At 43.6% G+C, this 27,786-nt stretch overlaps 1 long non-coding RNA gene across 1 annotated transcript; it reads right to left on the bottom strand.

The window, feature by feature from the left end:
• Positions 1-23,665: 23,665 nt before the first annotated feature.
• Positions 23,666-26,014, bottom strand: LOC126302565 (uncharacterized). Its single transcript, XR_007553140.1, has 2 exons — positions 25,566-26,014; positions 23,666-24,202 (listed from the first exon to the last, which is right to left on the bottom strand). It is a non-coding gene; the product is annotated as an uncharacterized LOC126302565 (long non-coding RNA).
• Between the last annotated feature and the right edge of the window lie 1,772 nt (positions 26,015-27,786).

Genomic DNA, 27,786 nt, shown 5'->3' with positions numbered 1-27,786 from the left:
AGGAAGGAAGGAAGACTATTGTTGCCCCGTCGGCAACGACGTCATTAGAGACGCACCACAGACTCGGACGAGGAAAGGATAGAGAAGTAAATCGGCCGTGACCTTTCTAAGGAACCATACTGGCATTTGTTTGGAGCGATTTAGAGAAAACATGGAAATCCTAAATCTGCATGGCCACACGAGTATTTGAACTGTCGTCCTCCCGAATCCGAGTCGACTGTGCTGTCCACTGCATCACCTCGGTCGGTAAACTAAGGAGAAGAAGAAAGTAGAGAAAGATATCGGATGGGTTCTAACTAGAGAAAGCACTCACCGCGTCAGTCTAAAAAGTTTGGGACTGCATTAATAAAGTAAAGAAAAGTCAGGATGATGCTTTTAGTGCTTCAGATGTTCTACGTAGTCTCCCTTCCCCGTCTCCCCATACACACACAAAAACACACACACTTGAGTACACGTGAAACTGTCAGAAAAGTCCTTCTTTGGGAAGTTGTTCAATTCACACATTGCACTGGCTCGATTGTGGTTATGTCGCTAAAGCTTTCGCACTAGATTTGAATTTCCTCACTTTGGCATTTCATATTAGACTCGTTTTGCCAACAAGTCTCGTAACAGGTGCTGATTTTTTTTTCAGAAAAAAATTGTCAAAATTCTGCATTTCAATCAAGTCGCGGCAGGCAAGCGCACGTCTTTGTTTTGTTCGGGAGTCAAAGTGTGCGTGACAAACTTTGCATACACTTGTCTCATCTTCAAAACATTCTGGAGAGTCTCTTGAAAAGTTGATTTAGAGACGTTGCTCAATGCAATTTGTAGTACAGCAACGTTGTCACAGTTCGTTCGCACGTGCACTACTTATCACCACCTGCTCAAAACTGGCTGGTCGAATGCATATGTGATGTTTACAGTTGTCAGTCCAAGCCGTCACCGTAGATAATGCGGTGACGTCGTTTGTGTGCCACGAATAAAATCAGTCTCGAAACTACTTTAATGCACAGTGTATTTCAGCAGAGGGCGATCTATTATTTACTACTTGCTTTCTTGATAATTAACTTAGCACACAGAACATTAGCGAGTGTGCACGAAGCCTCGTAAATAATAATAAAAATATTTTTGTCTTGTGTCTGCCTTCATGTAAGTGTTTCAGTATGTAAATAATTCGACGAATGAGGTCTGATTCACTCTTGTAACGTGGAAATGTGTGATACTCATATACTGGATGTATGCTCAGAAGTATTTTTCTTTTGATTTACCGACTAGAATATTGTCTTTTACTTGGCTCGTGCCCGCATCTCGTGGTTGTGCGGTAGTGTTCTCGCTTCCCGCGCCCGGGTTCCCGGGTTCGATTCCCGGCGGGGTCAGGGATTTTCTCTGCCCCGTGATGGCTGGGTGTTGTGTGTTGTCCTTAGGTTAGTTAGGTTTAAGTAGTTCTAAGTTCTAGGGGACTGATGACCATCTATGTTAAGTCCCATAGTGCTCAGAGCCAAATGAACCTGCCTCGTAATTAAGACGACGAAATACGCGCTGTCTGCTTACAGCTGAACAAATTTCCTATGCAGGTGACTGAGTGTTTTGCTTAAGCCATGTGCTCACCGACGGCAGCTTTAAGTGTGACAAACAGATTGCAGCGCGTGGGTGTAGTCTCCAACCGGTACGTGGGCTGACTCATTTAGAAGTCTCGGTTCTTAAAGGGGTTGACTCATAGTGTGACGAAGCACGACACGCGGTTCATGGTAAGTGAATGTGCTCAAACTGTGGCGAAGACAAGTTGCGCTGCTGCGTGCGGCATGTGGCACTGCCATCCTGCACACTGGGGAGAGAGTGCTACGACTAGTCGGGACGTGGCCAGCCAGTGCTGTGTGAACCACCGTTCGCATCCCTGCGTTCGTGATTCAAGCGTACGTGGAGCATCGCCTTGTCAGATACCTGAGCTGTGCACATGCGTTACCTTCACAGTTCTTGCGTTTTCTACTTATAGAAAGGATGTGTGTACGATGCTAGAAACTACCATTACACTTATGCGGGGTGATAAAAATGCCTAAGATAGACACGTGATAATCATAGAAAAGAGATAATTATTGGAAGACCGGAAAATTCACTGGACATACGAGAAAGAAAGAGCCATAGCAAATAAATGGACGCATAGGAAAAGGGAAAAAGGAATCATGTAATAGCTCTATTGGAGAGAAGAAAGATAACCGCGGAATACGGGCATTATTCATTGCTACGAATTATGGCCATGATGATTTGACAGATTCGGCTGAAGGAAAACAGTTAAAATGGCTCTGAGCACTATGGGACTTATCATCTGAGGTCATCAGTCCCCTAGGTGTAGAACTACTTAAACCTAGCTAACCTAAGGACATCACACACATCCATGCCCGAGGCAGGATTCGAACCTGCGACTGAGCGAAGTGGGGCAGTGGTTAGCAGACTGGACTCGCATTCGGGAGGACGACGGTTCAGTCCCGCGTCCGGCCATCCTGATTTAGGTTTTCCGTGATTTCCCTAGATCACTTCAGGCAAATGCCGGGATGGTTCCTTCGAAAGGGCACGGCCGATTTCCTTATCAATCCTTCCCTAATCCGAGCTTGTGCTCCGTCTCTAATGACCTCGTTGTCGACGGGACGTTTAACACTAATCTCCTCATCCTCGAACCTGCGACCGTAGCAGCTACGCGGTTCCAGACTGACGCCCCTAGAAACGCTCGGGCGCAACGAGCGGCAAAGAAAACAGTACAAATTAATGCCCGTATTTATGCTTACATGGTTATGTAGAATTGGATTATAATTTCTTCAACAACTCTGACCTTAGTCATATCCCTTTTCTGGTTGTATTCGATAACATTTGTATTATCGAAACTAGACGTGATAGTCTTATTGGGATTGCTGCGATCGTTCTTTGAATAAAAATATGGCATTTCAGTCTTTGAGCGCTATTTTTTATTTTCAGTAACCGATTTCAGGCTATATGCCCATCTTCAGATCTGTTAGATAACATTAAAAATATAAGTAACAAGAGAGAGACATTCACTGATAGAACTATCTTAGTTTAAAACAAAGAAATTTTGAAATATATTAAATGCCAGCATACCATATATTGCAGTTACAAAGTAACCTGTCAGCACACAACTAATAGTTCGCTATCATAACTAAAGTAATTTTTAATCTGTTAAAACCTTATATCACACTTTAGAGAAACTTGATTGGTAAAAGTGAAAAGTGCCCTCTATCTGTAAGAACTGTGCATATGTACTAAGATGTTATTTTTTCACCATACATATTAATGGCGAATATACTTTTTAATAATAAGACAATTTTTAAAGAAACGACATTTAAATAATCTGTTTGAGTGGACCATGAACTGGAATAATTTACGCTAATTTAAAGATTTTTAAAGGCTTAAAAATACAATTAAAACAAGTCCTCTTCAGCCGCGCCCAATTCTCCTCGCGCCAGTAGGCTGCGGGCCGTTCCGCTTCAGCCGGTTCTTACTGGAGCGTGCTGTTGCATTGAAGAGTGAACCTCCTGTGCATAAAATCACTTTACGCATTAAGTAGTAGATCTGGGTTTTTCATTTAATGAGCGTATATTTCAGTCTCTTCGAGCACGTTGAGATAGGGACGTTTTAGAGCTTTATGTAGCACCTCCATTTATTCATTTATATTTCTCACTTGATGTGAGCAATTGTGATGATGAAACACATAACTTCAAACTGGAAGTAGTTTTAAAAAACACTGATGTCGAATTTATGTATCACTGTTCGAAAATCGTGATTTCTGCCTTAAAGTTCGTCAGCCAGACTACCATGAAGCAACATAAAGCAAAGTTATACACCGAGGTCAAATCGAAATCTCTCTCTGTAGTCAAAAAACAAATCTAAAACTAGGAGAACCTTGCGAAAATTTCGCACTTTTATAGTTTTAAGTAATGTCACTTGGAATCATCTGAAGGTGTTCAAATAAGGGCAGTTGTGGGAACAGAGGGGAAACATAATTAAAAATGAACCGAACGATGTGAAAAAGTATTTAATGAATTTATGATGCATCCTTGTAAATACATTTCCATGTGTTAAAAAACATGCTTAGAATTTGGAATGTTTGTCCCGGCTCGTACGACGGGCAGGGACCAGAGGCTGTCAGAAGGACCACGTAACCTGTAACTTTAAGTAGCAGACATTTTCAATGACAGTAGGCCCTTAGGCTGCAGTAGCAATAGGTAAATCACAATTCAAGGTGACAATGACAAATACGTTTGTCGTTTCGGAAAGTATATTCGTTATAAAAGTCTGGTTGTAAGACGGACAGAGATAATGGATTACGGCAATGGTTAACTCCACTGATGAGCCAAAACATTATGACCAATGCCCAACGCGAGTTTGAATACCTCCTGGTGCGTTCCGGGCACGTGACGCAGTAAGGAATGTAAGCGGAAGAGAGACGAATGGGCAGTCTTTCGTCAAAGGATGCATTGAAGTGGCACTGCGGCTGGAAACGAGAATCTCTGAAACGGTGAAGCTGGTCGCTTGTTGGAGTACTACTGTCGTCAGAACCTGTGAAAAGTGGTTGAAGGACGAGAAAATAACGAGTGGGCCGTATGGTTGACCACCACGTCTCATCAGAAAACGTAGACTTCGGAGGATTCCCCACTGTGTGGCAGATCCGATGCTGGTGCGGGCGCAAGTGTTTCGGAGCACATGATTAAAAAAAAAAAAAATGGTTCAAATGGCTTTGAGCACTATGGGACTTAACTTCTGAGTTCGTCAGTCCCCTAAACCTAACTAACCTAAGGACATCACACACATCTATGCCCGAGGCAGGATTCGAACCTGCGACCGTAGCGGTCGCGCGGTTCCAGACAGTAGTGCCTAGAACCGTTAGGCCACTCCGGCCGGCACACATCATTCAATGGTCATTGTTGAATATGGATCTCCACATCAGGACCCCTATGTGTTTCTCTGTTGACCCATTGCAATGGGCACAGCGCCACTGAGTTTTCACCATGGATCATTAGAAACGTGTCGCCTGTCGAATGAATCGCATTGCTTGCTAAACCAGGTCGATGATTGTGTGCTTACACGCCGTCGTCCAGGCTAATAGCTGCTTGAAACTTTCACCGCGCCATAGGTGCCTGCTGTGAGAGCAGAAATTATGCATGGGGTACACAGAATGCATGGCGTACCCAGGAGCAGATATAACTCAGATCACAATATACACTCCTGAAAATTGAAATAAGAACACCGTGAATTCATTGTCCCAGGAAGGGGAAACTTTATTGACACATTCCTGGGGTCAGATACATCACATGATCACACTGACAGAACCACAGGCACATAGACACAGGCAACAGAGCATGCACAATGTCGGCACTAGTACAGTGTATATCCACCTTACGCAGCAATGCAGGCTGCTATTCTCCCATGGAGACGATCGTAGAGATGCTGGATGTTGTCCTGTGGAACGGCTTGCCATGCCATTTCCACCTGGCGCCTCAGTTGGACCAGCGTTCGTGCTGGACGTGCAGACCGCGTGAGACGACGCTTCATCCAGTCCCAAACATGCTCAATGGTGGACAGATCCGGAGATCTTGCTGGCCAGGGTAGTCGACTTACACCTTCTAGAGCACGTTGGGTGGCACGGGATACATGCGGACGTGCATTGTCCTGTTGGAACAGCAAGTTCCCTTACCGGTCTAGGAATGGTAGAACGATGGGTTCGATGACGGTTTGGATGTACCGTGCACTATTCAGTGTCCCCTCGACGATCACCAGAGGTGTACGGCCAGTGTAGGAGATCGCTCCCCACACCATGATGCCGGGTGTTGGCCCTGTGTGCCTCGGTCGTATGCAGTCCTGATTGTGGCGCTCACCTGCACGGCGCCAAACACGCATACGACCATCACTGGCACCAAGGCAGAAGCGACTCTCATCGCTGAAGACGACACGTCTCCATTCGTCCCTCCATTCACGCCTGTCGCGACACCACTGGAGGCGGGCTGCACGATGTTGGGGCGTGAGCGGAAGACGGCCTAACGGTGTGCGGGACCGTAGCCCAGCTTCATGGAGACGGTTGCGAATGGTCCTCGCCGATACCCCAGGAGCAACAGTGTCCCTAATTTGCTGGGAAGTGGCGGTGCGGTCTCCTACGGCACTGCATAGGTTCCTACGGTCTTGGCGTGCATCCGTGCGTCGCTGCGGTCCGGTCCCAGGTCGACGGGCACGTGCACCTCCCGCCGACCACTGGCGACAACATCGATGTACTGTGGAGACCTCACGCCCCACGTGTTGAGCAATTCGGCGGTACGTCCACCCGGCCTCCCGCATGCCCACTATACGCCCTCACTCGCGGCATGCTACCAGTGTTAAAGACTGCGATGGAGCTCCGTATGCCACGGCAAACTGGCTGACACTGACGGCGGCGGTGCACAAATGCTGCGCAGCTAGCGCCATTCGACGGCCAACACCGCGGTTCCTGGTGTGTCCGCTGTGCCGTGCGTGTGATCATTGCTTGTACAGCCCTCTCGCAGTGTCCGGAGGAAGTATGGTGGGTCTGACACACCGGTGTCAATGTGTTCTCTTTTCCATTTCCAGGAGTGTAGTAGTGATGAAGAGTAGGCTGAAGTTCAAGACATTAGTCAGGAAGAATCAATACGCTAAGAAGTGGGATACGGAAGTTCCAAGGAATGACGAGATACGTTTGAAGTTCTCTAGCGTTATAGATACAGCAATAAGGCATAGCGCAGTAGGCAGCACAGTTTAAGAGGAATGGACATCTCTAAAAAGGGGCATCACAGAAGTTGGGAAGGAAAACATAGGTACAAAGAAGGTAGCTGCGAAGAAACCATGGGTAACAGAAGAAATACTTCAGTTGATTGATGAAAGGAGGAAGTACAAACATTTTCCGGGAAAATCAGGAATACAGAAATACAAGTCGCTGGGGAATGAAATAAATAGGAAGTGCAGGGAAGCTAAGACGAAATGGCTGCAGGAACAATGTGAAGACATCGAAAAAGATATGATTGTCGGAAGGACAGACTCAGCATACAGGAAAGTCAAAAGAACCTTTGGTGACATTAGAAGCAACGGTGGTAATATTAAGAGTGCAACGGGAATTCCACTGTTAAATGCAGAGGAGAGAGCAGATAGGTGGAAAGAATACATTGAAAGCCTCTATGAGGGTGAAGATTTGTCTGATGTGATAGAAGAAAAAACAGGAGTCGATTTAGAAGAGATAGGGGATCCAGTATTAGAATCAGAATTTAAAAGAGCTTTGGAGGACTTACGGTCAAATAAGGCAGAATTTCTAAAATCATTAGGGGAAGTGGCAACAAAACGACTATTCACGTTGGTGTGTAGAATATATGAGTCTGGCGACATACCATCTGAATTTCGGAAAAGCATCATCCACACAATTCCGAAGACGGCAAGAGCTGACAAGTGCGAGAATTATCGCACAATCAGCTTAACAGCTCATGCATCGAAGCTGCTTACAAGAATAACACACAGAAGAATGGAAAAGGAAATTGAGAATGCGCTAGGTGACGATCAGTTTGGCTTTAGGAAAAGTAAAGGCACGAGAGAGGCAATTCTGACGTTACGGCTAATAATGGAAGCAAGGCTAAAGAAAAATTAAGACACGTTCATAGGATTTGTCGACCTGGAAAAAGCGTTCGACAATATAAAATGGTGCAAGCTGTTCAAGATTCTGTAAAAAGCAGGGGTAAGCTATAGCGAGTGACGGGTCATATACAATATGTACAACAACCAAGAGGGAATAATAAGAGTGGACGATCAAGAACGAAGTGCTCGTATTAAGGAGGGAGTAAGACAAGGCTGTAGCCTTTCGCCCCTACTCTTCAATCTGTACATCGAGGAAGCAATGATGGAAATAAAAGAAAGGTTCAGGACTGGAATTAAAATACAAGGTGAAAGGATACCAATGATACGATTCGCTGATGGCATTGCTATCTTGAGTGAAAGTGAAGAAGAATTAAATGATCTGCCGAACGGAATGAACAGTCTAATGAGTACACAGTATGGTTTGAGAGTAAATCGGAGAAAGACGAAGGTAATGAGAAGTAGTAGAAATGAGAACAGCGAGAAACTTAACATCAGGATTGATGGTCACGAAGTCAATGAAGTTAAGGAATTCTGCTACCTAGGCAGTAAAATAACCAATGACTGACGGAGCAAGGAGGACATGAAAAGCAGACTCGCTATGGCAAAAAAGGCATTTCTGGCCAAGAGAAGTCTACTAATTTCAAATACCGGCCTTAATTTGAGGAAGAAATTTCCGAGGATGTACGTCTGGAGAACAGCATTGTGTGGTAGTGAAACATGGACTGTGGGAAAACCGGAACAGAAGAGAATCGAAGCATTTGAGATGTGGTGCTATAGACGAATGTTGAAAACTAGGTGGACTGATAAGGTAAGGAATGAGGAGGTTCTACGCAGAATCGGAGAAGAAAGGAATATGTGGAAAACACTGATAAGGAGAAGGGACAGGATGATAGGACATTTGCTAAGACATGAGGGAATGACTTCCATGGTACTAGAGGGAGCAGTAGAGGGCAAAAACTGTAGAGGAAGACAGATATTGGAATACGTCAAGCAAATAATTGAGGACGTAGGTTGCAAGTGCTACTCTGAGATGAAGAGGTTAGCACAGGAAAGGAATTCGTGGAAGACCGCATCAAACCAGTCAGTAGACTGATGAAAAAAAAAAAAAAGGCACCAGGGCAGCAGTCAACTACGTGAACATTACTAGGGACCAACTGCATACCTTCATGACTAAAGTCTTCTCTGACGGCGATGACATTGTCCAACTGGTTAACTCACCGCGACACAAGGCCAGAATCGTGCTGTGAGGAGCACGACAGTGAACTCTCGTTGATGTCATAGCGTGTAGGTTTTCACGGCTAAGAGGGCGTGGTTGAACAGTAGAAATTCTTCCTCCTGACATTTCGTCATGCAACAACAACAGCAATCCGCTGGAAAAGTTTTTCTCCATTTACCCACAATATTACGGACGTATTGGGAAAGTTTTGACCAAGTTTCGAGTTGAAACAACCTTTAGACGCACCAAGAAGATCAGTGATTGTTTAAGATAGGCGAAAGACGCATGACACCCTTTTGCAACCGCTGAGGTATAATAAATTCCGTGTAGTTGTGGGAAGGTTTATATTTGAACACTGGAAAGAAGTGTTAATACACAAAAGGCACTGTCGTCTGTGACACACAGACAAATAGGCTGTAACGGAACATTTTTTTGAAGGCGGTAATGACGAAATAAAATTTAGTGGAACCAACGTGCTAGCTAAGACAACGCATTATTATACAGGTTTGTGCAGAAAATCCATAGAGATCTATAAAAACCACAGTAATTTTAACAGAAAAGAAGAAGGCTTAAGTTAGATAAGATATGGTGGTCGACTTTGTACCAACGGTGCGACAGTCGATTACCTTTAATGGAGAGCAATGACGTTACTCAGAGATAGTTTCACTGTCCACAGCAGGTGACGAATGGTGGCGCCCTCTATGCTTTCTATATATACGGGACCTCCAGTGGCTACAAATGTGTGTGTGAAATCTTATGGGACCTAACTGCTAAGGTCATCAGTCCCTCCCAGTGGCTAGTAGCCAGTCGTTGGCTCACCTCGGAAGATTTTGCCCGCAGTCGGCAACGAAACTCCTCTTTGACCGGTTAGACAGCAAATAGCCCCGATCTGTACCCATTGCAACACATATCGGGCGCCAGCTGCATGCCCACAAACCATCGTTCCGTAATTTGCGGGAATTTAGTGACCTGTAAGTAGTGATCTCGTGCCACAAACTTCTGGGAACCTCTCAAAATATGGAAGGCAAAGACCTCGCAATAGAAGAGATTTTTTCCACAGTACCGATGACGAAGAAGCGGACAAAGCTCTTAAAGCATACAATTTAGAGCCCAAGTTTACTAGAGTTCTTTGCTTCGGATAATCGTTCCTGTCATAGCCCTGAATACTGACCATTCCTCTTGCGACCCTCCGTTGGTTGTAGCTGGGATCAAGGCACGCACATTCGCTTGATGGTCTCCCATACGTGTTTAAGACAGCTGAAGTCTGGTGACCTAAAGATGATGAGAGGGACACAAGGGTACCGTTCCCAAAAAACGTCCGTGTTTACAGACTTTGGCCGCAGAAACGCACGGACTTACGTGTGTCAGGACGGTCTGAGAGAGCACCATGGACATGAAAATGCTATTGCAGGTGTAGTGGAGCGGTGTGGGACGTGACTCGTTCGCCGTCAAACCTACAGCATTACTGGCCGCCAGTGTGACAGTCGTGTACACCACGGGAAAGACGGGCTGCGTCTGCGGTATGGTACCCCCTCGTATTGTCAAAAACCATCCATGATGAAACCAACGATCCGACCACGGCTGCAGTGGCCTTCTTATAGTTGTAGTGGCGTATTTTGTTGTTGTTCAGAGTCACTTGTACTCCGTTATGACTGTTCTGCTGAGCATTAGCATGATCTGTGGCGTAATGCCATGTTTAGCACAGCATGTCATGACAAAATATAATCTCTGGTCAATAAAATAATCTGATTGTCACCAAATATCGGTGGCCTTGGCATGCAACGCGACAACCCTGAGGCTGTGCAGACCCTGCACTTTTCATGTGCCAGCATTTAAAAGTTGTACTGATAGTAATTCGATTCAGGGATAACCGTCGTCACCGAACTGCAGTGGGCAACAGCATGTTAGGATTCGTCTTCGATTATCGTGAGTGGCAACTGTGAGTAGATAAGATACCTTGCAACAAGTCACTCGACAATTCATTGCTGATCAAGTTCCATATAATTCATACCTCCAGAGCATTAGCGTTATTCTGTGATTTCATTTCAGCTTTTAGAGAAAACTTTACCTTAATTTTATGTGAATTATGTCAGTCATTAAAAGCAAATAAGTATCTTTCACTCTCAGTCTTGACTTATATTTCAAGATCTCTTTCCCTGCTACAAGTTTGCCGTGGTTAGGCGATTCACAACTAATAAATATTATTCCTAAGCTGTTGATCTTACTTTGACGGCGTTTCTGTTGTCGACAGGGGCCAAAATCAGCGATTAGTTAGTCAAAAAGTGCAGCGAAGGAAACGAGAATTGCGCACAGGGATGAGTGAGGTAAGTTGGAAACGTTTTTTAACCAGCTCCTCACATAGCATACCGATTTTTGCTCTGAAACTTACAATTCGTGGAAAATTTTATCATAAAAAGAGACTTTAACAGACATAGATAAAAGGGCATCATGGATGACCAGATTCATACCTATATTTTACGAAGCTAACTTATTAATCACGAATAAGGCACTCCCTTTTCATATTATCTTATTAGAAACACCATTTCATTTTTTAAAGTACTTATTAAGTCAATAACTTATATACAGCATTGTTATACACCGATGAGCCAAAGCATTATATCCACCTGTTTAATAGCGTGTTTGTCCACTTTTCAAACACAGTGAAGTAGCGCTTCTGCTTGACATGGGTTCTACATCGAGAAAGAAATGCCCTGTAAACATTGGATATAAGTGCATACTATAAAAGGTATTGGAACGTCCCCTTAGAAAAATTTGTGAATGACTGTGCTGATGAAACCTCTTACATTATTTGTTTTTCAAACAGCTGAGCAAAACTGAATGTCCTCAGACATTACTCTCTTTACCCGTTCTTATCAACACTAAACTGACACACAATATTTTTAACGCAACGCAATCTGACTTTTAATAATCCCTACAAAAGAATGGCCCTGGCTAACTATAACATATACCTTTCATGAATCACTTACCTCACGAAAATCTTCGTTACTCAAACTACTGGAATACAGCGAGCGCCAATACTGCCAGCTAAATAAAAGATTCAAACTACTGAAGGCACTAACTACCGTTAGGCATAGTTAGCAAATGAAAGATTTTGATAGAGAACAAACAATGTATTTACCTTAATAGTGTTCAAAAGTCATAATATATATATCAGTTCATGACATCTAGTCTTACAAATTTACTGTCTCTGATGGACACACATCTAGATCATCCGCTCTCAAAACTCTGCCATCTCTCTCACCACATCAACCACTGCTGGCGGCTCACCTCCAACTACGCAACACTACGCGCTGTTAACAGCCAACGGCTCGACACTACAATAGTAAATTCCAACAATGCAAACCAGCCACAGACTGCACACAGTACAGCCAGTGATTTTCATACAGAGCGCTACGTGGCGTTACCAATAAAAAAAAACCAAACTGCCTACTTACAAATGAAGCATCGAAAAAACTTCATTTCCATGTACCTGTGAAAACAACATCGACGTTATGAAATACCGTACAAAGAAATATTCATAATGTACAGATGTGGCACGTGTAGTATCCAATTTGAGAAATATGACCTCAGACAGGTTGTGTATGCTGGCACAGTTGCCTCGCGTGTCACCAACGCAATAGTGTAAACGTCTCATGGCAACGCTTCTTCATAGCTCTATAGACGGCTACAGTTTCCGCCTACAGCGGTTGCGCTTCTTTGTTAAAAGCCATCACAAACGCTTCCACATGTCAGGAATTTTCTTAATTCGACTCGACTGTGCGAGTGTCTTAATTTACACTACTGGCCATTAAAATTGCTACACCAAGAAGAAATGCAGATGATAACGGGTTTTCATTGGACAAATATATTATACCAGAACTGACAAATGATTACATTTTCACGCAATTTGAGTGCATAGATCCTGAGAAATCAGTACCCAGAACAACCACCTCTGGCCGTAATAACTGTCTTGATACGCCTGGGCATTGAGTCAAACAGAGCTTGCATGGCGTATACAGGTACAGCTACCCATGCAGCTGCAACACGATACCACAGTTCATCAAGAGTAGTGACTGGCGTATTGTGACAACCAAGTTGTTCGGCCACTATTGACCAGACGTTTTCAGTTGGTGAGCGATCTGGAGAATGTGCTGGCCACGGCAGCAGTCGAACATTTTCTGTATCCAGGAAGGCCCATCAGGACCTTCAACATGCGGTCTCGCATTATCCTGCTGAAATGTAGGGTTTCGCAGGGATCGAATGAAGGGGAGAGCCACAGGTCGTAACACATCTGAAATGTAACGTCCATTGTTCAAAGTGCCGTCAATGCGAACAAGAAAAGGTGACCGAGATCTGTAACCAGTGGCATCTCATACCAAAACGCCGGATGATACGACAGTACCGCGATGACGAAAACACGCTTCCATTGTGCGTTCACCGCGATGTCGCCATACACGGATGTGATCATCATGATACTGTAAATAGAACCTAGATTCATCCGAAAAAATGACGTTTTGCCATTCGTGCACCCAGGTTCGTCGTTAAGTACACCAACGCAGGCTCTCCTGTCTGTGATGCAGCTTCAAGGGTAACCGCAGCCACGGTCTCCGAGCTGATAGTCCTAGCTGCTGCAAAAGTCGTCGAACTGTTCGTGCAGATGGTTGTTGTCTTGCAAACGTCTCCATCTGTTGACTCAGGGATCGAGACGTGGCTGCATGATCCGTTACAGTCATGTATTATCCTCCTGAAATCACCGATTCCATATTCTGCTAACAGTCATTTGATCTCGAGTAACGCGAGCAGCAATATCGCCATACTATAAACAATCGCGATAGGGTACAATCCGACCTTTATCAAAGTCGGAAACGTGATGGTACGCATTTCTCCTCCTTACACGAGGCATTACAACAACGTTTCACCAGGCAACGCCGGTCAACTGCTGTTTGTGTATGAGAAATCGGTTGGAAACTTTTCTCAATTCAGCACGTTGTAGGTGTCGCCATCGGCGCCAACCATGTGTGAATGCTCTGAAAAGCTAATGATTTGCATATCACAGCATCTTCTTCCTGTCGGTTAAATTTCGCCTCTGTAGCACGTCATCTTCGTGGTGTAGCAATTTTATCGGCCACTTGTGTAGTAAAGCATAAATGTATTAAAGTTTCATGCGTGATGTGACAATTTTCCACGCATATCAATGTTTGTGATATCATATCTCTTGAACTAATTTCGTACGTTCAGCGGCATATACACCGTCTGCGAAATATGTTGCGAATTGAGTTCGTAGCAAAGGAGTAATAAACTTAAACGTCAAGCACGATGCAGCCATTTTTCACGTAATACATCTACATCTACATGATTACTCTGCAATTCACATTTAAGTGCTTGGCAGAGGGTTCATCGAACCACAATCATACTATCTCTGTACCATTCCACTCCCGCACAGCGCGCGGTAAAAACAAACACCTAAACCTTTCTGTTCGAGCTCTGATTTCTCTTATTTTATTTTGATGATCATTCCTACCTATGTAGGTTGGGCTCAACAAAATATTTTCGCATTCGGAAGAGAAAGTTGGTGACTGAAATTTCGTAAAAAGGTCTCGCCGCGACGAAAAACGTCTATGCTGTAATGACTTCCATCCCAACTCGTGTATCATATCTGCCACACTCTCTCCCGTATAACGTGATAATACAAAACGAGCTGCCCTTCTTTGCACCCTCTCGATGTCCTTCGTCAATCCCACCTGGTAAGGATCCCACACCGCGCAGCAATATTCTAACAGAGGACGAACGAGTGTAGTGTAAGCTGTCTCTTTAGTGGAATTGTTGCATCTTCTAAGTGTCCTGCCAATGAAACGCAACGTTTGGCGCGCCTTCCCCACAATATTGTCTTTGTGGTCTTTCCAACTGAAGTTGTTCGTAAATTTAACACCCAGGTACTTAGTTGAATTGTCAGCCTTGAGAATTGTACTATTTATCGAGTAATCGAATTCCAACGGATTTCTTTTGGAACTCATGTCCATATGATGGCTTGTATATTGAACAGTTGATGACGTCATATCATCTGAACTATGTTAGGTATGTGGCTCTCTACCGGACAGCGGTTGTTTCGTAACAGTAAAGGATGTGTGTACCCAAGTTTGATTGAGACTGCGCCAGTGGTGTAGGAGGAGATGTGGGCAGTATAACCACACACATTCAAAATGGTTCAAATGGCTCTGAGAACTATGGGACTTAACTTCCGAGGTCATCAGTCGCCTAGAACTTAGAACTACTTAAACCTAAGGACATCACATGCATCAATGCCCGAGGCAGGATTCGAACCTGTGACCGTAGCGGTCGCGCGGCTCCGGACTGTAGCGTCTAGAACCGCTTGGCCACACCGGCCGGCAACACACACATTGATTTTTATAATATGTGTAGATTTATGGTCGCGTTCCATTGCGGAGAGGCGCAGAGCTGCACACAAACGGTTGGGACTACGCAGTCCCGTGTGCCAAGTCCGCTGTGAGCCACTGCGGCCGGCTTCTGCAGACAGTGAGTGCTTCGCCGTGCTGGTTTGGTTAGGGTTACGCAACAGCCGGCGTCGGAGCTTTGCTCTCTCTTCGCGCCGCCTCGGCGATTCAGCAGCGACGCACTCCACTTAACGCTTGCTTCGTCATTCAGCAGGAGCCCGTAACGCGTTACTCTGTTCACAGAAAAGGAATGAGGTGTGTCGCTACTATTACACCAGTCCCTGGTTAGCGCACTACACTCTCATTTTGGTAGACGACGGTTCAAATCCGCGTCCGACCGCGCAGATTTAGGTTTTCCTCTGATTTCCCTAAATTGCTTCAGGCAAATGCCACGATGGTTGCTTTGAAAGGCCACTGCCGATTTCCTTCCCCATCATTGAAACAGTCAGAGCTTGCACTCCGTCGCTAATGACCTCGATTTCGACGGGACGTTAAATCCTACTGTTCCTTCCCATTTCGCAACGTCCCCTATTGTCTGAAGCTCTGCGCCTGACTGGTAGTCGAAAAAATGTCTTTCAGCTTCCCAATACTGTACACAGTTTTCATCTAGCTGTGTGTTTCATTTCACCACGAGTTAGGCTGCAGAGTCGTTTTTTCTGGCTCCGCAGTGTTGTTTCTATACACCACGCTCTATAATATGCGACGTTCAGCTGTGAAAATACATTCAAGACACAATAATATCAGTAGAATTACGATTACCTTCGCCGAAATAACAACAGCTTGCTTGTTTTTCATACAGTCCTAGATCGATTCGTATAACTGTCCACATGATGGCTTGTATATTGTAAGTAGGCTGTTTAGGTTTTTTTATTGGTAACGCCGCCGCCACGTAGCGCTCTGTATGAAGATCACTGGCTGTGCTGTGTGCAGTCTGTGGCTGGTTGCCATTGTTGTAATACTCGCCATTGTAGCGTTGGGCAGCTGGATGTTAACAGCGCGTAGCGTTGCGCAGTTGGAGGTGAGCCGCCAGCAGTGGTGGATGTGGGGAGCGAGATGGCTTAGTTTTGAAATGTGTAAGAATGTATGTCATGAACTCTTATATATATATATATATATATATATATATATATATATATATATATATATATATATATATATATAATGACTATTAAGGTAAATAAATTGTTTGTTCTCTATTAAAATCTTTCATTCGCTAACTATGCCTATCAGTGGTTTGAATCTTTTATTTAGCTGGCAGTAGTGGCACTCGCTGTATTGCAGTAGTTCGAGTAACGAAGATTTTTGCGAGGTAAGTGATTTGGGAAACGTATAGGTTAATGTTAGTCAGGGCCATTCTCTTGTAGGGATTACTGAAAGTCAGATTGCGTTGCGCTAAAAAAAATTGTGTGTCAGTTTAAGCACAGTCATGTATAATTTTTCTAAGGAGACGTTTCATAATATTGAACTGTTTCCTGGATTATTAAAATGTTACCATCCATTTCTTTCTATAAGGGCAGAGTTTAGTTGTGTCGCCTATACTTTCCCCAAGTGAAAACGATCAGCCACTGCTTCCTAAGACTTTCTTAAAAGTTTTCTTGAATCGAGGACTTCATTGCTGGGGTGACAAAAGTTATGGGATACCTCCTAATATTGTGCCGTTCTCGTTCTACTATTTTCTACCAATAGTAGTGCAGCGACGTGGACTCAACAGGTCGTTGGAGGTCCTCTGCAGAAACACTGAGCCCCAGTACACGGCCATAACTGCGATAGCGTTACCGGTGCAGGATGTTGTCCACGAACTTACTTCTCGATTATGCCCCCATAAATGTTCGATGGGTGATGTGTGTGGCCAAATCGTTCGCTCGAGTTGTCCAGAACGTTCTTCAAACCAATCACGAACACCTGTGGCTCAGTGACCAGACATCAATGTTTGGGAATATGTAGTGCATGAATGGCTGCAAATGACCTCCAAGTAACCGAAATAACCATTTCCTGTCATGATAGGTTAAGCTGAGCCAGAGGACCCATCCAATTCCAAGTAAACACAACCCACACCATTATGAAGCCCCCAAAAGCTTGCAAAGTGCCTTGCTGACAACTTGGGTCCACGGGTTCGCGGTGTCTGCGCCACAGTCGAACCCTAGCATCAGCTCTTACCAACTGAAATCGGGACGCATCTGATCAGGCCACCGTTTTCCAGTGATCTAGGGTCAAAAGCTAAGGTCAGGAACAAAGGAAAGGGGATGCAGGCGTGATGTTATGAAAGGCACTTTCGTCGGTCGTCTGCTGCCATAGCCCATTCATTCCATATTTCTCCGCACTGTCCTAGCAGATAAATTCGTCGTACTTCCCACATTGAATTAGGCTGTTATTTCAAGTAGTGTTGCTTGTCTGTTAGCACTGACAACTCTAGCAAACACTGATGCTCTCGGTCGTTAAGTGAAGACCGTCGGCCACTGCATTGTCCCTGCTGAGAGGTAATGCCTGAAATATGGTATTCTCGAAACACTCTTGACACTGGATCTTGGAATATTGAATTCTCTAACGATTTCCGAAATGGGATGTCCCAAGCATCTAGCTCCAACTACCATTCCGTGTTCAAAGTCTGCTAGTTTCCGTCGTGCAGCCATAATCATATGGGAAATCTTTTCACGTGAATTACCTGGCTAAAAAAGACACCTCTTTTATACCTCGTGTATGTGATACTACTGCCATCTGTGTACATTTGGCTGACTCGTTAGTTTTGTCGCCTTAGTGCATTTTAATGATAACATCTAACCTCTGACGTTCTGCGGAGTATAACTTCCCTTTATTTTATCTTGTACATAAATAATCGGTAAGCTGTCATACGGTGCATTGTGGTATGTACGTTGTACTGTTACTAGCCATTTCATTTCCCGTTCCAACCTCAAATGGAAAGAGGGAGTGACGGCTGTCTACGACATCCGTACGAAACCTGATTTCTCTTGTCCTTTCTACAGGGTCCTTGTGCTGTACGTATGTTGGAGGCAGTAGAATCGTACTGCAGTCTGTCGCAAATAACGTTTCTCTCAACTTTTTCGTTATTTTGAAATGACGTCAGATCACTTTTAGCCGTCATTCTTTTCACTTCATGGTTGTAATTTCAGAATGTCTGCCATATTCAGGCATTTAAAAAAATGCCATATATGAACAACCAATTTTTAAAATGTGTTCGCATTCACATACTTGCAGCATTGTCATAATAGGTTAAAAATAACGTTTTCCTACGACTGCGTTATTTTTGATGGTATCAGAGTCACTGGTTTATTAAAGACAAAACTAGGTTTGTTATTGAAGTACAGGATGACGTCAGTCAACGTGGGGCAGGGATAATAACGTAAGACGTACGCACTTGAAAGAGTAATTAGTAATAGGTTAATTTTCGATCATGATACTCCATTTACATAGTAGTGGACCAGTTATGTCACGACAGGGGTTTACATATCTACAAGTGTGTGCATCTAGTCTATTAGAGTAAACTCCTCAAATGATAGTAGGTAAAACGTGTACAACAGAATCACAGAACAAAAACGACAAACCGATAAAGAAATCACATAGGCACTAGAAGCAAACAGAGGAAAAACGAAGCATATTGCTTTGCCTTTTTATGGTGCTATGTCAGCTCGAATGGTCCGTAATTTTCGTAAAACTAACTTGCGAGTCGTGTTCTCCACGCACGACAACGTAAGGAAAACAGCCAGGCAAACTATCCGCCGGCAGCAGTGACCGAGCGGTTCTAGGCGCTTCAGTCCGGAACCGAACGACTGCTATGGTCGCAGGTTCGAATCCTGCCTTGGGCATGGATCTGTGTGATGCCCTTAGGTTGGTTAGGTTTAAGTAGTTCTAAGTTGTAGGGGACACATGACCACAGATGTTAAGTCCCAAAGTGCTCAGACCCATTTGAACCATTTCAGCAAACTACCCATGAAACCATTTACGCAATCAGGAATTTATAAATTCACATGTAGCGAATGCGATAATTTCTATGTGGGGTCAAACAAGTACATGTTCCTCCACCAGACTCAGTGTGGCGCAAAAAAATATAAGCATAAATTATAATCCTCACTTAATGCACATCTGTGAAGCTGCTATCATAACATCAGGAGCTATGCAAGGAATCTTTGAAGGTACTGCATAGTGTGGAGATGGGGAGATTAAGGTGCACACTAGTAGAGATTGACGTTTATAGTACCTTCAAAGAATAACCAAAATATATACTCAATGGACAAACAGAACTCAGAGATTAGGATTTTTCTATATTTATAAGCATATACTCTAATGTGTTATAAGTACACTACTGGCCATTAAAATTGCTACACCAAGAAGAAATGCCGATGATAAACGGGTATTCAGTGGACAAATAAATTATACTAGAACTGACATGTGATTACATTTTCACACAATTTGGGTGCATAGATCCTGAGAAATCAGTACCCAGAACAACCACCTCTGCCCGAAATAACGGCCCTGATACCCTTGCGCATTGTGTCAAACAGAGCTTGGATGGCTTGTACAGGTACAGCTGCCCATGCAGCTTCAAAAAGATACCACAGTTCATCAAGAGTAGTGACTGACGTATTGTGACAAGCCAGTTGCTCGGCCACCATCGACCAGACGTTTTCAATTGGTGAGAGATCTGGAGAATGTGCTGGCCAGGGCAGCAGTCGAACATTTTCTGTATCCAGAAAGGCCCGTACAGAACCTACAACATGCGGTCGTGTATTGTCCTGCTGAAATGTAAGGTTTCGCACGAATCGAATGAAGGGTAGAGCCACAGGTCGTAACACATCTGAAATGTAACGTCCACTGTTCAAAGTGCCGTCAATGCGAACAAGAGGTGACCCAGACGTGTAACCAATGGCACCCCATACCATTACGCCGGGTGATACGAGAGTATGGCGATGACGAATTCAAGCTTCCAATGTGCGTCCACTGCGATGTCGCGAAACACGGATGTGATCATCATGATGCTGTAAACAAAATCTGGATTCATCCGAAGAAATGAGGTTTTGCCATTCGTGCACCCAGGTTCGTCTTTGAGTATACCATCGCCGGCGCTCCTGTCCGTGATGCAGCGTCAAGGGTAACCGCAGCCATGGTCTGCGAGCTGATAGTCCATGCTGCTGCAAAGGTCGTCGAACTGTTCGCGCAGATAATTGTTGTCTTGCAAACGTCCCCATCTGTTGACTCAAGGATCGAGACGTGGCTGCACGATCCGTTACAGCCATGCGGAAAAGATGCCTGTCATCTCGACTGATAGTGTTCCGAGGCCGTTCCTCCAGAACCCACCGATTCCATATTCTGCTAACAGTCATTGGATCTCGACCAACGCGATCAGCGATGTCGCGATACGATAAACCGCAATCGCGATAGGCTACAATCCGACCTTTATCGAAGTCGGAAACCTGATGGTGCGCATTTATCCTCCATACACGAGGCATCACAACAACGTTCCACCAGGCAACGCCGGTCAACTGCTGGTGGGGAATGAGAAATCGATTGGAAACTTTCCTCATGTCAACACGTTGCAGGTGTGATCACCGGCGCCAACCTTGTGTGAATGCTCTGAAAAGCTAATCATTTGCATATCACAGCATCTTCTTCCTGTTGGTTAAATTCCGCGTATGTAGCAGGACATCTTCGTGGTGTAACAATTTTAGTGGTCAGTAGTGTACATACTTTAAGATTTGTAGACCCAGTTGTGATGTACATGGTCCACTCAAGATTGCAGTATGTAGTGTGGAGCATCATGAGCGGTAATTCACTGGCCATTAATTCCTCTTTTATTTACGTAGTTATTACGTTGTTATCTCGGCCCCTCGTTTACTGACGTCAACCTGCATGTCAATGATAGCAAAAATGGTTCAAATGTCTCTAAGCACTATCGGACTTAACATCGGAGGTCATCAGCCGCCTAGACTTAGAACTGCTTAAACGTAATTAACCTAAGAACATCACATACATCCATGAGCGAGGCATGTTTCGAACCTGCGACCGTAGCAGCAGCGTGGTTCCGGACTGAACCGCTTAAAACCGCTCGTCAAATAATAGCAACCAGTGACTATATTATCAAGAGTAACACAACGTTATTTTTAACATATTTCTATGACATAATATAACATCAAATCTTGTATGTATGAATGTGAATTTGACAAAATGCAAAACCTGGTTGAACCGAGTGTTTGTGATTAAAGGGCAGCTACTCATCGAGGTCCATTGTGGGCTGAAATTATCGTATGACAGAGAAACTTGGTAGCAATGCTAATTGCGTTAATGCGCAACAGATTTACACAGAAAAGAAAAACAGTTCATTTTGGCCGCCAGGTGCAAATCTGACGCTGTGCAGCATCTCGACAACGTCTCATGTGGTCGCATTGAATAAATTGTGTAGGTAGCACTTAAGGACAGTGTCAACATAGTGCCTTTCGGCGCACGTGCCTTGCCTAATCTATTACAAACGGAAACATTTCTAAACGTCTTTCTTGCACGTACAGCACCAGATTTGCACCTGGTGGATAAAATTGGAAACAATTTGTTTCCAGTGTAAATCTGTTCCTCATTAACGCCTTAGAGGATCTGCCAAGTTTCGCTGCCGTACGATAATTTAGCCAACCTCGAACACCTATGAGTAGCTGCAATTTAATTATAATCACTCGTTACGTACTGTTCATCTCATTTTTTTTTCTCAGTACATTGTATTAAGCTTTGTAGATGCTTGAAAGTGGCACAAATGCCGAAATTAAAATCGTGAAATGGAACTATCTAAAAGCGATTATGATGTTGTTTAACAAAATGTGCAAGCTATTGACCCACATTATAACAAATTAATTTTTTAATAGTGTTTCGCGGAAAGAACTACTTCTTTCCTTCAGAAATTCCCATTTGCGTTCACCTAGCATTTTCACAATATTCGCGTGTTCATCGAGCCTACCGGTAACAAGTTGAGGAGCACTTCTGTAATTGCTTAGATATCTTCCTTAGCGGTGAGGAACCCGAACACTCGAGCAGTACTCAAGAACTGGTCGCACAAGTGTTCTGTATGGTGTCTCTTTTATATGTACATCTACACATTCCTAGAATTCTCCCCACAAACCAAAGTCGACTGTTCGCCTTTCCTACAACCGACTTTTACGTGCTCGCTCCATTTATGTCACTATACACCGTTACAACAAGGTATTTAATCGACATGTCAAGATGCGCACTACTGATGCTGTATTCAGCATAATAGGATTGGAACTCGAACCCTGTGGTTTAGCCTGTCGCAGGCAAGTGATCTAACAATTGAGCCACCAAAGCAAGACTTAGACCCTTTTTCAAAATTTTACTTCCTCCAATATCTCAGAGCCTACGTTTTAAAATTCGTAGTAGTTCTACTGTGGGCCTTGCAGGACTGTCGCTCCTGGAAGAAAGGATGTTGCGGAGACATGGTTTAGCCACTGCCAGGGAACTGTTTCCAGAAGTGACAGTCCCGCAGGGTATACAGGAGAAATTCTGTAAAATTTGGAAGGTAGGAGATGAAGTATTGGTGAAAGTAAAGCTGTGAGGCTGGATTATGAGTTACGCTTTGGCAGCTCAGTCAGTAGAGTACTTGCCTGCGAAAGGCAAAGGTGCGACCTTCGAGTCCTGCTCCGGTAAGCGCTTTTATTCTACCAGGAAGTGTTAGATCAGTTCATTCTGGAAAGAAGAGGATTGTTTCTACTACTCATCTGCAATAATTTAATGTATGCTGCTGCCGCCCGAAAAGGTCAGTCGATAGCTGATGTCTCGATGGTATGGCCTTAATGCCAGTCGGCATTTTATTGTGCCTAAAGCAGGTTCCAGTGAGGACACTTTGGAAAAGTGCTGCTGTTCGGCTTGGAGATCAGTTCTGAGATGTATGCAGCTGTCTGAGGCTACGGCCAAACTTGCGTTTTTTTGAAGCTGGACGCTCAGCGTCTAAAGAAGCAGCTTCAAAAGTCGCCTGGTGGTGGCCACATTCTTTCAGCGCTAAGCGTCCGAGCGACCAAAGACGTGAATGTAGCCATATATGGCTCAGTAGCGTTTCAGAACTGCCTAGGTGATATCGCAGCATTGACAAATGAATGTGTTAAGTAAACAATCTGCAAGAATAATATGTGCTGCATTGTTGCTGGTTCGACGGAGATGGCGTAGACAAAAAAGGACGTTTTTGGACTCATCCAATAATTGAGGACACATCAGAAAGGGAAACATTTAATCTGCTACACAACAAACTTAAAGAAAACCCTGAAAAGTTTTTTGAGTGGTACAGTCTATTACGTCATACGAAACTCTAATGTGTCGAATGCTATTACTGGAAGAAACACTCGACTACGTGATTGCATAAGGGCTGAAGACAAACTATCAATTACTCTGAGGTAAGTGAAGTTTTATTACTTATTGTATTATTTCTTTACAGTGAATAAAAGGACAGGATTGTATCTTCTGATTTTTCCTCGAAGATCATTGTAGGTGTGCTGTTTGTGGACTGAGATGATTGTTGGTCACTTTCAGATGTAATTCTGGACGGCGGTGCATGTGTGTAGGACTGAACCAATTGTAAAAATTTCAACTGAAAATCCATCTTGTCAGTTCGGATGAAGTTCTTAATAAGGGGCATTTGCGAAAGTAAGAAGATTTCATCTGGATCATTAGTTCTAGGTTCCTTTGTATGTGATTGTTGCAAACTCGTTTACAAAACGCCCAGCAACTTTTTTTTTCAAACTCTTCCTGTTTTCGTTTCTTCGGAAATGGACTTTCTTTCTCCCTTTGCGCTGTGCGAGCAAGCGGAGAGGCTTTGGATGCAGTACGTTGTATTTCAGGTGCCGTGTTTCCTTCTAGTTGCGCAGTGTTGTCAGCGTCTTGCGTACTTCGTGTTAGATCGAGAGCCATATTCCCAGATGTCCTGTGGTAAAAAGAGAAAACTGTAATTGTCCACAGTAAAATTTTATAATTTGTGGCTATGCATGGCTTAGTCTGCAAATTAAAAATGTACGAACATTATAAATATGGAATACTCACTCTCTTTCTACACATAAAGATTGGAGAAATGACAACTGTTTTTGATAAATGTAATGTTTCCTGGGTTTTGATGAATTTCCACTTTTGCCATCGTTCATTTTCACATTTTTGTAGTAGCAATCCTTAATGCTCTTCCACTTTTTTTTGTACATCCTATTGGTTTTACTTTTAACCCATTACCAATGTTTCGTTGTAGGTATCTCACAACTGGCAATTCTATCAGATCTCTACACTTCCATTTTCTACTTGGACATTCAACAATTTCAAAGATTATTCGAGAGACACGCTGAGCAATCTGGGAAACAATGCAAGGCCAATATACGAAACAATTAACTGCTGAACATTGGGTGAATATTAGTTTACAGTTTGAAAAAAAAAAGCCAATTTTCCACATTGCGTGGGGTGTATTGATGGTAAGCATATTGGAGTGATCAATCCATGGAGATCGAGTAGTGAATATTTCAAATACAAGAAGTATTTTTCAATAGTTTTAATGGCAGTAGCTGACGCAAATTACTGCTTCAGATATATAGATGTTGGAGACTTTGGACACGACAACATCCTGAAAAGTACTAATTTTGGCAAGAAACTCTATTCCAACAATTTACCATTACCACCATCATCCGCGTTACAAAACGATATATCTGATCGATTACTGCCATATATGTTTCTGGCAGATGGAGCCTTTGCTCTGTGTGAAAACCTGAGACGATACCCCGGTAAGGACATTTATAGCATTAAAAGAATTTTTAACTACCGTTTATCGAGTGGTATGCGCATTAGGTATTTTAGCCAATAAATGGCGTATATTCCACCGTCCGATTGACGTCAGTATCGATTCGGTTGACATCATTGTTAAAGCCACTTGTGTACTGCACAACTGTGAGGGAAAACGATGAGTACAACTTTGAAGACACGATATCGTGTCCTATGGACAGCATTCCGGCCCAGAGGACAAGAGGAACCGTGAAAGGAACACACACAAGAGATCAGTTTGCTGAATATTTCTGTTCTAGCGCAGGTTCTGTACCCTGGCAAAGCCAATACGCAAACATTGCTGAGTGAAAAAGACTACTGGCATAACAAGACACCTCTAATATTCTACAATAAAGCGCATATATTGTGACTTATTGTATTTACTTAATTTAACAAGTGCAATTCGCCTGATATCTTTCATAGAATTTAAATATTTTATTGTATTTTTAATCTTTTACACTACCCAAATTAAATGTTTTTACTGCACTTACCTAAGGCTTCTTTTGTTTCTTTGTCCATGTTGTCCCAACCTTCACCAACAACATTAGATGTCACACCTAGCCAACCGTCTCTTCTTTTTTGTCTGTTTTTATAATCCGCATTTCGAATGTATAAAAAAGGTCGAGTTTGAACTTCTGAAATAATACGTTCGGTATCAAGTTCAATTTTCTCCATCTCACACATTGGAAAAACGGCAATGAAACACTTGACTACACACACTACTTTGTCTTGACACACTGCAAAGTTACTACTTAGTTCACGTGGGAACGCAATGTGAGAAGCGTCTTTTGACGCAGGGAATGGGCCCCAGCCCATCCGGCTAGCGTCTGACCTTGAGGATGCGCCTTCCCGTCGGACGTCGGCAGAAAAAGACGCTGTTGTGTGGCCACTACCAGCCTTATCCAGCCTGCCTATAACTGTGGCGTCTTTTGACGCTGAGCATCCGTAGCCTAAGGGTTATGGGAACTTTGGATTCCTGCGTTGGCGCTCTGCCACGAGTGTTCCGTGAAGTGGAAGTTCTCTCGTTGTGGAGTGCCAAACAGTCCACGATAGAATCTGAAAACATCCCTCGTAGAAGTTCTTTTGTTTTGCGGTGACGATAACGACCGTTACTTTTAATTGTTCGTCTAGCTGTAATATTCAAGAACAGAAATCTATAGCTAACTGTACTGCTAGAAAAATGTCATCACTAGGACCATCATTCGGTGTGATAATGTATTCAGTGATATTAAGGATACATTTTCGATACAGCAATGAACCGTGATTTCGGGCGACTGCTGTATTCTGTTCGCCAGCCACGCATCAGCCAATCTATTGGTGTGGGTCATACATAAGCATGAAAGTATTATTAAGTGTTTGTAGAGGTGCAGTAAAGAGTCCTCTCTACGGTAGGGGCGTGCTGAGCGCTATATGCACAGCTGTTGGCGTTAACAGCCATGTTCCAGGAAAATGAATATATCACACTTCCTCTCTCGTAAGAGGCGCAAAATCAGGCAACAGCGCATGCGCGGAGTTTATCACGCGACGCAGATACGTACTGGATGCTACGCTCCGACTGTTGCACATGTGCTACAGTCTGAATGCTCTACAAGATTTAACTTCCACCGTTCTTTTTAAAATGCAACGTTTCATTTTTAACGTAAGAAATACGTTACATACTCAAGACGAGGAAGCTATCAGTTGAAGACATAAACTCTGAAAATGAGTCCGTGGTCATATTTTTGGCACTGTAAAATAAAACGAAAAAGCTACCTTATTAAAGACATTGCCACATACGCGCTAATGCTACTATCTGTTATCGAATATGAAATTCAAACTGAAGATATTTCTCATCAACAACCTCCCAGGCGTACTGCCGCCTCACCCTATAAAATACTTAAAATACTAAGATGCTGAAGTAAGCAACTTTTCGCCTGTGTTGCAGCAGCCGTCCTCAGGGCATAGACTAGTTATCTGACGGACAGCGGCTGCTTCAATTTGTTGGATTCCAGATGGTGTCATACGACCATCGACGTCACATTACCAAAAAATGTGACGACTATCGTCTCCGAACATGGTTAGAAATGAAACATACGTAACCATGTACTCTCCAGCTAAATACGCCAACGAACGGCAACCAGCCAGTTCGTCGACTAAGATTTGCTTTGTGGTGTGTGGAGTCAACTTTAGCTTCGCCTTTCATTGCGGTTCCGGCTGCAGACGGAAACATTAATGCGTTGCCAGTGGATTGGCCTTAATAACACTCGCCAAGTGTGGATGCCAGGCCGAATGTTCGTTGGTTCAATAGCGATGTGCAGTGTCTGTTGGAGGGGTGTGTATTTACGTGTTTAAAAGTGCTGGAATGTGCATTTGAATACAGAGATGCATTAAAGATGATAGAGCTTTATCGTGAACAGGATGTTTATATGACCCCACGAACTGCGATTCAAAAATAAATTGAAAATATTAGACGCTTAATGGGAAACAGCTGATCTGCTAGAAAGCGATGTACCACAATGTGAAAAAGAAAATGGAGTTTTATTGACCCCTTTGCGCCATGAACTTGACATATTCCTGTGGACTTAGAAATCAGCCTTGCAGATGAGCTGTTTTGATAAAGTTATACATTAAGCTTGCATATGAATCACCAGTAGCTTAATATGTCAGAGTGACCATTATTCTGAAAGAGTAGTCAGCTTTGGCAATTTCACGGCATACACAGTTCAATGATAA

Source organism: Schistocerca gregaria, chromosome 1, assembly GCF_023897955.1.
Source record: "Schistocerca gregaria isolate iqSchGreg1 chromosome 1, iqSchGreg1.2, whole genome shotgun sequence".
Lineage (NCBI taxonomy): Eukaryota > Metazoa > Arthropoda > Insecta > Orthoptera > Acrididae > Schistocerca > Schistocerca gregaria.
Note: the sequence above shows the minus strand (reverse complement) of the source record. Positions and strands in the feature narration are given on the sequence as shown.